Source organism: Gossypium raimondii, chromosome 2 (genome assembly GCF_025698545.1).
Source record: "Gossypium raimondii isolate GPD5lz chromosome 2, ASM2569854v1, whole genome shotgun sequence".
In the NCBI taxonomy this organism is placed as follows: domain Eukaryota; kingdom Viridiplantae; phylum Streptophyta; class Magnoliopsida; order Malvales; family Malvaceae; genus Gossypium; species Gossypium raimondii.
Window position 1 is genome coordinate 46,781,555 of NC_068566.1, and position 14,356 is coordinate 46,795,910.

The 14,356-nt window shown below is 36.1% G+C and overlaps 1 pseudogene; it reads right to left on the reverse strand.

Moving 5' to 3' along the window:
- Positions 1 to 4,992: 4,992 nt before the first annotated feature.
- LOC105789243 (protein NRT1/ PTR FAMILY 6.3-like) lies at positions 4,993 to 13,910 on the reverse strand (annotated as a pseudogene).
- Positions 13,911 to 14,356: the final 446 nt, after the last annotated feature.

Here is a 14,356-nt window from a genome sequence, read left to right on the forward strand (position 1 = left end):
AGGAAGATGGAACTCGATCGTCACAAAATCTCGTATTGATTTGAAGGTCTTCATTGAGTTCACTAAAGAGTCCCTTCAACCAAATAGCTTCTTTACAAACCTCAGTAATCGCCATGTACTCAGCTTCAGTGGTAGACAAAGCGACTGTAGTTTGCAAAGTGGCTTTCCAACTGATTGCACAACCTCCGATTGTAAAGACATAACCTTTGAGAGATCTTCTTCTATCGAGGTCTCCAGCAAAATCAGCATCAACATACCCAATGACTCCATCTCTAGTTCTTCCAAACTGTAAGCAAACATTGGTAGTACCTCGTAAGTATCTTAAAACCCACTTAACTACTTTCTAATGTTCTTTACCGGGATTTGCCATGTATCTGCTAACTGCACTAACTGTATATGATAAATTTAGACGTAAACAAACCATGGCATACATGAGAGATCCCATTGCACTAGAGTATGGAACATGTGACATGTACTCAATCTCATCATCTAATTGTGGAGACAAAGCCGATGAAAGTCTGAAATGGGTTGCTAAAGGAGTACTAACAGGCTTAGCATTCTGCATATTGAATCTGCAAATAACTTTCTCAATGTACCCATTCTAACTTAGGTATAATTTACTTGCTTTTCTATCTCTGAGAATCTCCATACCAAGTATCTTCTTTGCTGGTCCCAAATCTTTCATATCAAATTCTTCACTTAGTTGGACTTTGACCTTTCTTATCTCTCATTTATCTTTGGCTGCTATCAACATGTCATCAATATAAATGAGTATATACACAAAAGAACCATCACTATTTTTCTTAAAGTAAACACAACTGTCAAAGCTACTTCTTTTAAAATCATGAGAAGTCATAAAGGAATCAAACCTCTTATACCACTGTCTTGGTGACTGTTTCAAACCGTAAAGAGACTTTTTCAGCAAGCAAACATAGTCATCTTTTTCTGAGACTGCAAAACCCTCTGGTTGTTGCATGTAAATATCCTCCTCAAGTTCTCCATGCAAAAATACAATTTTTACATCTAACTGCTCAAGGTCCAAATCATACATGGCCACAATACCAAGCAAAGCTCTAATCGAACTATGCTTCACAACTGGAGAGAACACATCTGTGAAGTCCACTCCTGGAATTTGACTGTAACACTTTGCTACAAGCATTGCTTTATATCTGGGTTCTTCAACTCTTAGAGTTCCCTCTTTCTTCTTAAACACCCATTTACAACGAACAAGCTCTTTACCTTTAGGAAGTTTCACAAGATCCCATGTTTTATTTTTTTTGTAGTGATTCCATCTCCTCTTGTATAGCAAACATCCACTTTTCTGAGTCTTCACAACTAACCGCCTTAGAATAATTAGATGGCTCTTGGTTTGCATCTATATTTTCAGCCACATTTAAAGCATAAGTAACTATATCAGCCCCGGCATACTTCTTTGGAGGTTTAATTTCTCTTTTAGTTCTGTTTTTGGAGATAGAGTATTATGCTGAAGAAGCAACTCTATTTTGAATTTTTGTACTGGCTTCAGTAGTCAATTCTGTTGTAGATTCTGTATTAATCTGATGCTCCACCTACTTTTGATTTTCTTTATTGGAAGAGTCTTTAAGAGATAAGTTAGGTAGCATAGTAGTTTCATCAAAAACAATATCTTTGCTAATCACAACTTTTCTATTTTTAGGACATCATAACTTATACCCTTTTACACCAGCTTTATAACCAAGAAAAACACATTTAATGGATCTTGGTTCTAATTTTCCATTATCAACATGAGCATACGCAGGAGAACCAAAGATCTTTAAATCAGAATAGTCAGTAGGATTACTAGACCATATCTCTTGTGGAGTCTTTTTCTCAATGGCAACGGATGGAGATCGGTTGATCAAAAAACATGCAGTAGAGGCTGCTTCGGCCCAAAATGACTTTGGTAAGTTGGCATTTAACAACATACATCGAACCTTCTCCATGATCGTTCTATTTATTCGTTCTGCAATACCGTTTTGCTGTGGAGTATAACGAACTGTCAAGTGTCTCACGATCCCTTCTGACTTGCACAGTTTATTAAATTTATCAGAACAGAACTCTAAGATATTGTTTATGCAGAGGTATTTTATTTGCTTTCCCGTCTGTTTTTCAATCATGGTTTTCCAAGACTTAAATGTGAAAAACACATCGCTTTTCTGCTTCAGGAAGAACGCCTACACTTTTTTGGAAAAATCATTAATAAAAGTTAGCATATAATTAGCTCCACCTCTCGAAGGTACTTTGGATGGCCCCCACAAGTCAGAATGAATATACTCCAATGTTCCCTTTGTGTTATGGATTCCTATAATGAATCGAACTCTCTTTTGTTTCCCAAAAATACAGTGCTCACAGAACTTCAGTTTGCAAATTCCTTGCCTATCAAGAAGTCCTCTTTTGTTCAATTCTGTCATGCCATTCTCACTCATATGCCCTAGGTGCATATGCCAAAGTTTAGTAATATCATCATCTGGCAAGGAAGAGGATACGACAGTTGCATCATCAGTAACAGTAGAACCCTGCAAAAGATATAACTTGAAAGCTTTATCTGCCCTTTCATTACAACGAGAGAACCTTTAGAAATCTTCAAAACCCCACTTTCAGCTGTGTATTTGTACCCTTTTGAATCAAGAGTACTCAATGAAATTAAATTTCTCTTCAATTCTGGAACATGCCGTACGTCATTAAGTGTTCTGACAACTCCATCAAACATCTTAACTTTAATTGTTCCAACACTTGTAATTCTACATGGAGCATTATTTCCCATCAAAACAACACCTTCAGACACTATTTCTTAAGTTGTAAACCAATCCCGATTGGGACTCATGTGGAAGGTGCAGCCCGAATCAAGGATCCACTCCTCGCTCACTTTAAAATTGTTCACAGAAGCAACTAGAAGTTGACCATCGCTGTAGTCTTCTACAACATCAGTCTTACTAGAATTTTCTGGTTGTTTTCCGTTTTGATTCGCAACTTCCCTTTTGATCTTGTTCTGTAGGTTATAGCACTTAGATTTAATGTGCTTTTTCTTCTTGCAGAAGTTACAAGTTTTACCTCTATTTGAAGACTTCGATCTACTTTTAGATTTATCGCGAGGATTCTGTTCCTGTGTCCTTCCACGATCATCATCAACATTTCGATCTTGTCTCCCACGAACAATGAGACCCTCTTCTTGAGAGTCATTTTTAACCACAAGATGCTTCATCTTATCATTCGAGGTTAAAGAATCATAAACCTCATCAACTGTGAGACAGGGGCAACAAACAAAGTAGAATAAGACAGGGGCAACAAACAAAGTAGAATCAACCCTAGATCTTCCTTATCATACTGAACCTCCATGGCCTCCAAATTTGAGAGAATTTCTTTAAACACTGTCAAGTGTTCGTGCACAAACGCATCTTCCTCCAAACGATGAGCATAAAGACGCTGCTTCATATGCAGCTTACTGGTTAGAGTTTTCGACATACATATTTGTTCCAACCTCTTCCATAATCCAACAGCGGTCTTCTCCTTCATCACATCCTGTAAAATTTCGTTAGACAGATGCAGATGTAACTGTATTAACGCTTTTCGATCCTTACACTTGTTCTCTTCCTCCGTCAATGTTGAAGGCATCATATCTACCCTTAGTAGGGCTTCCTCTAAGTCCATCTGTGCAAGAACTGCCTGCATCTTTATCTGCCACAACGTGAATCTGGTGTTGCGATCTAACAACGAAATTTCATACTTCAAAGACGTCATTACCGTGATTGAGATGAACAACCCAGAAGCTCTGATACCAATTTGTAGAAATATAACTTTGGTAATGACAACATATCGTAAAAAAATAGAAATAAAAATAAAAAACACACAGATTTTACGTGAAAACCCTTTAGAGAAAAAAACCACGGGCAAAGAAGAAGAAAATTCAATATGTCGAATTCGAATTGATTACAAGAGGAGTAGACTATGTCTATTTATAGGCTTGTAAAACCATATTCTAATAGGAGTGAAACACCTTATTCTAATCAATATCAAATAGATGAATTTTAATAAGGTTTAAAAAATCTTATTCTAAAATAAAATAAAAGAATTATAATTATATAGGGATTTTACTTTTATTTTATTTTACCACAGTATTTTATTTAAATAAGGATTCGGATCACTTAATTCTAACATACTAAACTTAGTTACATTAGTTAATTATATTAGTTTACTTAATTAATCTATCATCATTATAGCGTCCACTAAGTCTTATTTTAATATGGTCTAATTTTCGTTTTGGACTTTTGGTTAATTGTAATTTGGGTCCCCAAGTTATTTTCTAATTAAAATCTATAGCAATTAAACTTGTACAATATAGTCCCTAAACCTTAATTAATCACTAATTCGGCTAAATTATTTATTCAAAATTCAATTCATCGATACCCTAGCTCCTTGAATATCCTTATTTTACAGACTCGATTTACGAAAATAATATCTCAAAACTGCATTTTTCAACACAACTGAAACCAGGTCGTTATAGAAAACTATTAACAAAAATGGAACTTGAAAAGCTCATACAAACATTTTTTATTGAAATAATTACAACTTGGCTGGTGTTGGAAAATATGATGTCATCAATGTTGTATTTAATCAAACTAATAAGATGGATGAATCTAGGGAATCTAGTAGTTATTTAATTAACTATATACATGAATGTACATATCTAAGATGCACGAATATAGTAGATCAAGAGTCACATTAAGATGTATGTGTAAAAATTAAGTCACTTGTAGCAATTATATAAAGAGTTGTAAGATGAGCCATTGTGAGAATGTAGAAGAAGATTGTAAGAGAATATGATGTGAAAAATAAAATGAAATTTCATTTCATCTTGAGTATCTCTTTCCTTCACCATCACTATCTCTAGAATTCTCTCCAACAAAGTCAACAATGAAATGAACATAGTAATTATACAAAGTTACAAACACAAAGTCTTAATGGAACCTACTTAATTTAGTGGAAGGTAGGTTCTGACTCTTCTAATTCAATACTTTCATCAGCAAGTCTCATATCCTTATACACATACCATTTAGCAAAAATCAAATAAACTGCCAAATTCAAAGAACTTAGAATTACCAAAAGCCAATAGAAATCGTAGTCTCCCTTGGTTCAAATTGTCTGGCAGCCATGGATGCTTGTTTCGAGTGACCTTGTCAACTATAGTAACCAACAAAGAACTAAGGAAAAACCCTAACGAAAGTGTACTAAGAAATAAACCCGTACTCATTGTTTTCATCCCTTTTGGACACTCCCTTAAGAAAAAATCAAGTTGACCTATGTATGTAAAGGCTTCACCGGCCCCTACAAACAGAAACTGAGGGACCAACCAAAAGACACTTAATGGGATTTGAGCTGTGGGGTTGTTCGTAAGGCCGTTCCTGGTTGCCGCTATCAACCGCTTTATCGCGGTCAATGCTGCTCCTACCATTGCTATAATGGATAAAACTAAGCCAACGGCAATCCTTTGCAAAGGGGTTAAGCCTTGTGGGTTTTTGAGTACTTTTCTAGCGATTGGGACGATAAGCCTATCGTAAATTGGGACCGTCAAGAGAATGGCTCCAACGAAGAACACCGTGAGTGATGCTGGTGGGATTTGAAATTTGCCTATATGACGGTCCATGGTTGTGGCTTGAGACACTGAAAATGTTGACATTTGGGCATAAACGGTCCAAAATATGATAGTGGTTGCCCATATAGGTAACATTCTTAGCACCAATTTCACTTCTTCAACATCTGTTAAAGTAGCTAAGTTCCATTTATTTGCCTTTATAACAGATGGGTCCTCGATAGCTGCCCTATCCAAGAAACTGTACACAATTCGAAACCAATAAAAAAAAGTAGCCAATAATAATAATAAACTCACTGCCAATTCATATACACGATCCCCCCTGTTTTTTAATTCCTTAAACACCCACATAAATATTTTATGGTATAAAATTCGTTGCCTGTGTTTTGTTTTTCAATTGAATCGAGGACATAAAAAATGACAGTCAGACATGTTTGTCGAATTACATATCTGGTTTCATAAAATTAACTTAGATTTGAATCTGAGACTAAAAAGGCAAAGATAGAAGAAGCCAAAAACAAATAGAGGGTTGTCTTTGGATTCATGAATTGGACTATTGATATAAATATCTTTGTCCTGAAGTGAGATAGGGTTGCCAAATAAATATAAATACCAGAAAAAATAATATTTTATGTATAATTTTCTTTACAAGTGTTTGATATATAAATTTTATATTTTAAATATCTTATATACATAAAAATTTTCAAAATAAAATTTAAAATTTAAAGTACATGAAAAATAGATTAAAAATCAAAATATAAAAATAATTCATAAAATAAAAATATAATAAATTTTAGTTTTTTTGTCTCTATATATAAGCTCTAAAAATTGCAATAATTTAAAAATATTTGATACAAAAAGTATAACAAAATTTTAAAAATTGAAAAGGAATTGAATTAAGAAAAATAAAAAAGAATATAAATATTTATTTATTAGAATTTTTTCAAAATCCAAAAATATTAGTAGTTGACCGGTACTGACATGATAGAATTTTGAAGCTTTATTTTAAAAATTATTTTTAAATTTTTAAAAATTATAATTTTTTCTGTGAGAAAATAATTTTAAAATTTTAAAAAATTATAATATATAAATTATTATATTCTTTTTATTTTTCATAATTTAGTTATTTTTCGATTTTAAATTTTTATTATACTTTTTGTAAAAATATTTTTAAATTATTAAACTTTTCTTGAGCTTATATTTATAGACAAAAATCTAAAATTTATTATATTTATAAATTATTTTTGAATTATTTTTATAATTTTTATTTATTTTATAATTTTAATCTATTTTATAAAGTTTTTATTTTTTATTTTTTTTGAAAATTTTATGTATTTTTATATGTTTATTTATTGTAATTATAATTTTTATGAATTTCAAAATAAAGATTAAAGTAAAGGAATGTGTAAACATTTGGGTTAAATTTGTAATTAAGGGCTAAATATATTATTATATCAATCAAAAACTGGCCACGTCATCATTTCGTATGGGGACTAATGCATTTTAATAGTGGAGTGACTAAAATAAGAAATTAACTCAACGGGAGAGACTAAATTAATAAAAAAAAAAATTAGGTGACCAAAATAAAAGCACCTAAAACTTGGGTGACAAACTGAGTGGTTTACTCTATTTTTTAAATTAAAATTATTGGGAATTAACATCAATATTTTTTGTCCTATTTCCGTTGATTTATGGTATACATACTTTTTTAAGGTAAACTAATTCCAGATTGAAAATCAATAACTTGTTTTCTAGTCTTTGCGTTGCTTAAGATGCCTTTGGACGCATGGTGGTAGAGAATGGTTGATTCAGGGGCAAAAGTTTGGGAGGTGAAAGTTAAAAAATTTGTTGAAAAAAACTTAAATTGAATATCTCATAATCAAAAGGGACTAAAAGGGATATTATGTTCCTTAGCTAACAAAGCCTAACTTCGCCCTGAGTTGATTAATTGTAATATTTTGTTTAATAATTGTGGGTATCCTCGTTTGATTTACAATTTAATAATAATTTTATTCGGATAAGATGATATTAAGATAAACCTTCCTAATAGTGATGATTTCAAGACTATTAGTTTTAATGGTAGTGTTTGAGTACTGCATTAAAGAGATATTTGTAACCATAAAAAATATTGGGTTTTAAATAGAAGACTAACCGGAACTGTTTGGTGTGTGGCAATTTTTGCTGCTTCTTCATCATTAATCCCTCAGCTGCATCATCAATATTGTTGGTTTTTTGATCAACAACAAGGTTAAAAACAATCAAAACCGATTGTTTAAGTGTTTGAAAGATTAAAACAGAAGCAAAAACAGGAAGAAAAGCGAATGAACAAAGTGTTTTCTTCATTACCGGAATAAGAACAATGTTACATACATAAATAGTTCAAAAACACATTGAAAGAAAACAAAGCTTGCTTGTGCAAGTATCTAAAGGTTTACATCAACATAATGACAACCTAAATGACTACTAAATCAGCTAAGCACACAATTAATCTTAGCTAACCAAGGCAAAAAATGATTACAACATTAACTAGCAAAAGTCAACTGAATAAAACAGGCTACTGTCGAATTGCACCATGGACATTAGCATGCTTCAGCTGTGTTCCTGGTTCCCTGCATGCAACGTCTACCTTGCATGGTTTCTTGCATGTTGCTGCTGTTGTTGCCACCTTTGAAAACTCCTCCTTGGCTACAAAGCAGCAAACTCCTATCTCATCCTTCAAATGCTCAAGTCTCAGAGCAGCTAATGGTTTGGTCAATAAGTCAGCAAGCTGATCTTTCGAGCAGCAGTGAACTAAGTTTACCTCTTTGGACATTTTAGCCTCCCTCACAAAGTGATATTTGATTTTAAAATGCTTGGTCTTTCCATGAAAAACTGGATTTTTAGCAATGGCAACAGCAGATTGATTGTCAACCTTAATCACTATTGCTTCCTTTTGATCAGCATTCAAATCACACAACATTTTCCTAAGCCAAATGGCTTGATTTATAGCAGAGGCAGTAACAATATACTTAGCCTCAGCAGTGGATTGAGCCGCTGTCTGTCGCTTCTTCGAGCTCCAGCAAAAAACACCTGAACCAAGAGTGAAGAAGTAACCTGATGTACTCTTCATGTCATCAGTTGAGCCAGCCCAATCACTGTCTGAATATCCCACCAGCTTCAACTCCTCAGCTCTTTCAAACTTCACTCCATATTTCAAAGTCCCTTTGACATACCTTAGGACCCTTTTTGCTGCTTTAAAATGTGCAACAGTGCAGCAGTGCATGAACCTCGATAGAAGACCAACAGCATAAATGATGTCTAGCCTAGTTGCAGTCAAGTAGAGTAGGCAACCAACCAGGCTTCTGTAATTCTTTTCATCCACTCGATCTTCATCACCATGGCTTGAGAGTTTTTCTCCTAGTGCCATAGGAGTGCTAGCAGGCTTGCAGTTTGACATGCAAAACTTGCTCAAGACCTTTGATCCAAAAGCCTTCTGGCTTATGAAAATGCCTTGCTCGTTCTGGTTCACTTCCATACCAAGGGAGTATGTCATCAAGCCAAGATCAGTCATCTCGAACACACTTTGCATTTGCTTCTTAAAAATCTCAGTTAGCTCATTTTTGCAACCAGTGACCAACAAATCATCAACATACAGAGACACGATGAGCAAAGTCTCCTCTCCATCCTTCTTAACATAAAGAGTAGGCTCACTAGTACTCTTTGTGAACCCAAGCCTTGTCAAGTAGGCATCTATTCGATCATACCAGGCTCTTGGAGCCTGTTTTAGGCCATACAGGGCCTTCTTGAGCTTGTAAACCTTTTGTTCCTCTCCATGAACCTCGAAGCCTTTAGGTATCTCTATGAAGATTTCCTCCATGATAAATCCATTTAAAAATGCTGATTTGACATCCAGTTGATGCACCTGCCATTGTTTTTGAGATGCTAAGGCAAATAACAACCTTATGGTATCCAGCCTTGCAACAGGAGCAAAGGTTTCAAAGAAATCGACTCCTTGCTGTTGACTGTACCCTTTCACAACTAATCTGGCCTCGTGTTTGTTCAGTGATCCATCTGCATTGTTTTTTATCCTGAACACCCACTTGACTCCAATGATCTTCCTATTTTCTGGCCTATCAACCAGCTCCCAAGTGTCATTCTTTTGGATAATCCTTAGTTCAGCTTCCATAGCTTCTTTCCAGCATCTCTCTTTTGCAGCTTCATTATAGCAGGATGGCTCAACCATGGTCACAGCACATCTTTCATAGATGTCTGCTAGTGTCCTAGTGCCTCTGACAGGCATATCATCACAATCATCCATAGCATCACTTTCAATTTCAACATGCTGCAGATCAAGGTCCTGTAAGTCTTCTTCAGCTAAGCTTGCATCTGTCTCATTCTGTTTCCAACAGCTTCCTCTATTGAACTTGACATCTCTACTCATAATAACTTTCTTGGTAGATGGATCAAAGATCCTATAACCCTTCTTCACACTACTGTAGCCAACAAACACCTCTGGCATATACTTTCTCTCCAGCTTAGTTCTCTTCTCTACTGGCACCAATGCATAGCACAAGCATCCAAACACCTTCAAGTGTGACACAACTGGTTTCTGTCCAAACCAGGCTTCAAAGGGTGTTTTACCCTTAACTGCTTTAGTTGGCGATCTATTCAGCAAGTAAACAGATGTGTTTACTGCTTCTACCCAGAAGTTGTTGGGCATTTTGGCCTCAAACAGAAGGCATCTGGCCATATCGAGGACAGTCCTGTTCCTCCTTTCACAAACACCATTCTGCTGTGGTGTGTAGACAGTAGTCAGTTGGTGTAGAATACCAGCTTCATCACAGATCTTCTGGAACCTCTAAGACACATACTCAGCTCCATTATTTGACCTCAAGATTTTAAGCTTACTGTTGGCTTAGTTCTCAGCTAAAGCTTTAAACTTGCAAAAGAAGTCAGTAACACCTGACTTTTGTTTCAAGAAGTTTACCCAATAGAATCTGGTGCAGTCATCAATGAACAGGGCAAAATACCTGCAGCCATTTAATGAGGTGGTCTTCATTGGTCTACAAATGACTGTATGAACCAATTGAAGTTTCTATTGGGCTCTCCATGCCTTTTTGACTGGAAAAGGCAATCTGGTCTGCTTGCCAAGCTGATAGACTTCATATACTTCTTTCTTTGGTTCAAACTTGGACATTTCTTCAACCAAATTCAGTTTTTGCAATTGCCCGAGTGAGTTGTAGTTGACATGCCCCAGTCTTTTGTGCCACAAACTTGCTTCATCAGCCTGAGCTGCATATACCCTTGCTTGTAACTAATTCACATCTACATTGAAAGTTCTATCTTGCATGGCTACTGCTGTTAACACTTGGTCAGTAACATCTTTGATTACACAGGTTTTGCCTTCAAACAAGAGAGAATAACCCTTCTCCAATAGCTGACCAACACTCAACAAGTTTTGATCAATGTCAGGTACATAAAGAACCTCAGAAATAGTTTTGATACCTAACTTAGTGCAAATCACAACCTTACCCTTACCTTTGGCCTTGAGAAGCTCACCATTTCCAATTCTGACTTTGGACTCAAAAGAGGTGTCAAGCTCCCTGAACATACTTTCATCTGAAGCCATATGATGAGTGCATCCACTATCAATCAGCCAAATCTTGCTGACTTTGCTCGAGCTTGCAAAATAGGAGGCTGTGAAGACATGTTCTTCCTGTGCCTCAATGTCCTCAGCAGCTTGAGCTTGATTCTGATGCTGTGAGTGAGATTTTGGTTTGTTTTTTCACACTTTTTCAATGGGGCCAAGCTGTTTGCAGCCTCTACACTGAATGCCAGGCCTGTACCAGCAATATTTCTCAAGGTGAGTTGTTCTTTTGCAGTGAGCACAAGGTAGAAATTTCTTCCTGATAGCTTCCTGCTTCCCTCTTTCTTTCTTCTCTGACCAAGGCTTCTTGCCTTTGTGATTTGAGCTCGAGCTTGAGCTCTCTCTGCTCCTGGCTTGAAAAGCACCCTCAGAATAATCCTCCATTCTGTTTGCTCTTGTGCATAGAGAGCATTTATCAGCTCTGTCAAGGGAATGGCTGATAAGTCCCTCGAGTCCTCCAGGGAAGAAATCTTTGATTCATACTTCTCTGGCAGGGTTGTTATGACTTTCTCAACTACCCTTTGATCACTAAAATCATCCCCAAGTAGTCTTATATTGTTGACAGTAGCCATAATTCTGTCAGCATAATGCTTGATGGTTTCTGAGTCTTTTATTCTCAGATTCTCAAAATCCCTTCTCAAGTTGATCAGTTGCTGCTGCCTGGTCTTGTCTGATCCCTGAAACTCCTAATTGAGTTTATCTCAGGCCTCCTTTGGTGTGTCACAGGCCATTATCCTTATGAAGATAACATCTGAAACTCCACTTTGAATGCATGACATGGCCTTGTACTTCTTTGAACAGTCTTCATTGTGCTGCCTTATTTGAGCTATCTTTGGATTAACTCTCAAAGGTGGTGGCTCTGTATCATTTTGAACAACATTCCACAGGTCATATGTCTGTAGATATGTTTTCATTTTTACAGCCCATATGTTGTAACTTTCATCAGCAAACACAAGTGGAGGAGGTGGTGAAAAACTCATCTTCACGCAGCTTCCAAAAACAAATCAGCAAAGGTAGCTCATGTTTCTTTTCTTTCAAGCACTTGGCTTCAACAAACACAGCACACAACAAGAGGCCCTCAAAGACAACAGGCTCTCGATACCATTTGTTGGTTTTTTTATCAACAACAAGGTTAAAAACAATCACAACTGATTGTTTAAATGTTTGAAAGATTAAAACAGAAGCAAAAACAGGAAGAAAAGTGAATGAACAAAGTGTTTTCTTCATTACCGGAATAAGAACAATCTTACATACATAAATAGTTCAAAAACACATTGAAAGAAAACAAAGCTTGCTTGTGCAAGTATCTAAAGGTTTACATCAACATAATGACAACCTAAATGACTACTAAATCAGCTAAGCACACAATTAATCTTAACTGAACAAAGCAAAAAATGATTACAACATTAACTAGAAAAAGTCAACTGAATAAAACAGGCTACTGTCGAATTGCACCATAGACATTAGCATGCTTCAGCTATGTTCCTGGTTCCCTGCATGCAACGTCTGCCTTGCATGGTTTCTTGCATGTTGCTGCTGTTGTTGCCACCTTTGAACAATATTGAAGAGCAAATATGGATTCGATGGCAACTTCAAATGCTTCTTCCTCCAAGCAGCTACGAACACTGCAGCAATTTAGGTCAATGGGCTCCCCACTAGTTTCTTAAACCAGTATCGCTTTGTACCTGATAGAAACACAACTAACCCTATCACAATAGCGCAAGCAATAATACAGTAACCCCAATCACGCCCTAAATTATCTTGGATGTAAACTAAAATGGTGACTGAAGAAAGTGAACCTAAGCTTATGAAGAAAAAGAACCAATTGAAGAAGTTGCTCATCTGGGATCTCTCTTCAGGATCCGTATCATCGAATTGGTCTGACCCGAACCCGAAAACGCTCGATTTTAGACCCCCAGTCCCAAGAGCTGTGAGGTAAAGGGCTAAGTAAAGAACAGAGAGTTGTATGCTGCTTGCTGGGGTGCAAATCGTGGTGATATCCTACCTGTTACACTTTGGTGGCCTTAGGGTTGGGATTATTGTTGAGACTGTTAATATGGTAACACTCTGCAAACGATTATGCAAATGATTTTCAAATGCAAAGTGAAGATGATGATTTTAAGTCAAAAGGAAAATGAATATTATCTTACTGTTGCTTGAATGGCGGTGAAGATTCCGATGGTGAAATATCTGTGGATTTGAAAATGAATAATGTTATAAAGTGATACGTGCATGAGAAAAGTATACTAGAAATTATCGAAGTACATTGGACGAGACCTACCGAGGAAGGTGTCAGTGATGAAACCAACGAGTAGACAAAGCATGAAAGATGTGCCGAAGAAATTGGTAACGATGTTGGCTGTTGTAGCATTTCCTAAATGCATGGTTTCCGTCAAGTATGTCACTAAGTTAACAGCGATTCCTAATGTTGTTAACCTCTCACATGCCTCAACACCTTAGATAGATAGATACATAGAGAAAAAGGATATATATTGAGATCCCATTGTTTGTTTAGACCAAAACCAAAGCTAAAGAGGGGCAATAAGGAGGGATGATAAAAGATGAACCTAGAATCATGGCGGCGCTGGTCCAACCGCCGAATTTGGACCGGTCGACAGGATAGCCCTTGTAGTCCCAAGCATCGGGGACGGTTTGCCCTTGTGTTGTAGGAAGGGTCATTGGTTGATACAAGGTGAAAAAGGGTGGTAGATCGGAGAGAAAAGAGAGTGATGACGACACAAGGAGAGCAAAGGCTGATGGATGTATTTATAGTGAAGAATTACAAACTACACACCCAAAAAAGAATTACTTAATCACTACTTTAATATATTTTGTTAGGTAGTTATGATGAGAACCCGAAAACCAAATAAGGTTTGGGTCACTCACTTGCTACTCGAAAATTCGCAAAATAACTTGCAGTATCAGGTCGCATATACTCAAGGAGTTCATATGTGGGGGCCACGAAGTTCAATAGCCAACTCAGAACGGTATATGTGTCTTGCATGCATAAAGTCTATCAAGAACATCAATTCTATGAACAATAGTCATGTATATAAATATTGGATTATCCCTTCTAATAAGATACGACAAAAAATTACTCAACATACTTAATTTAAAATTTATAT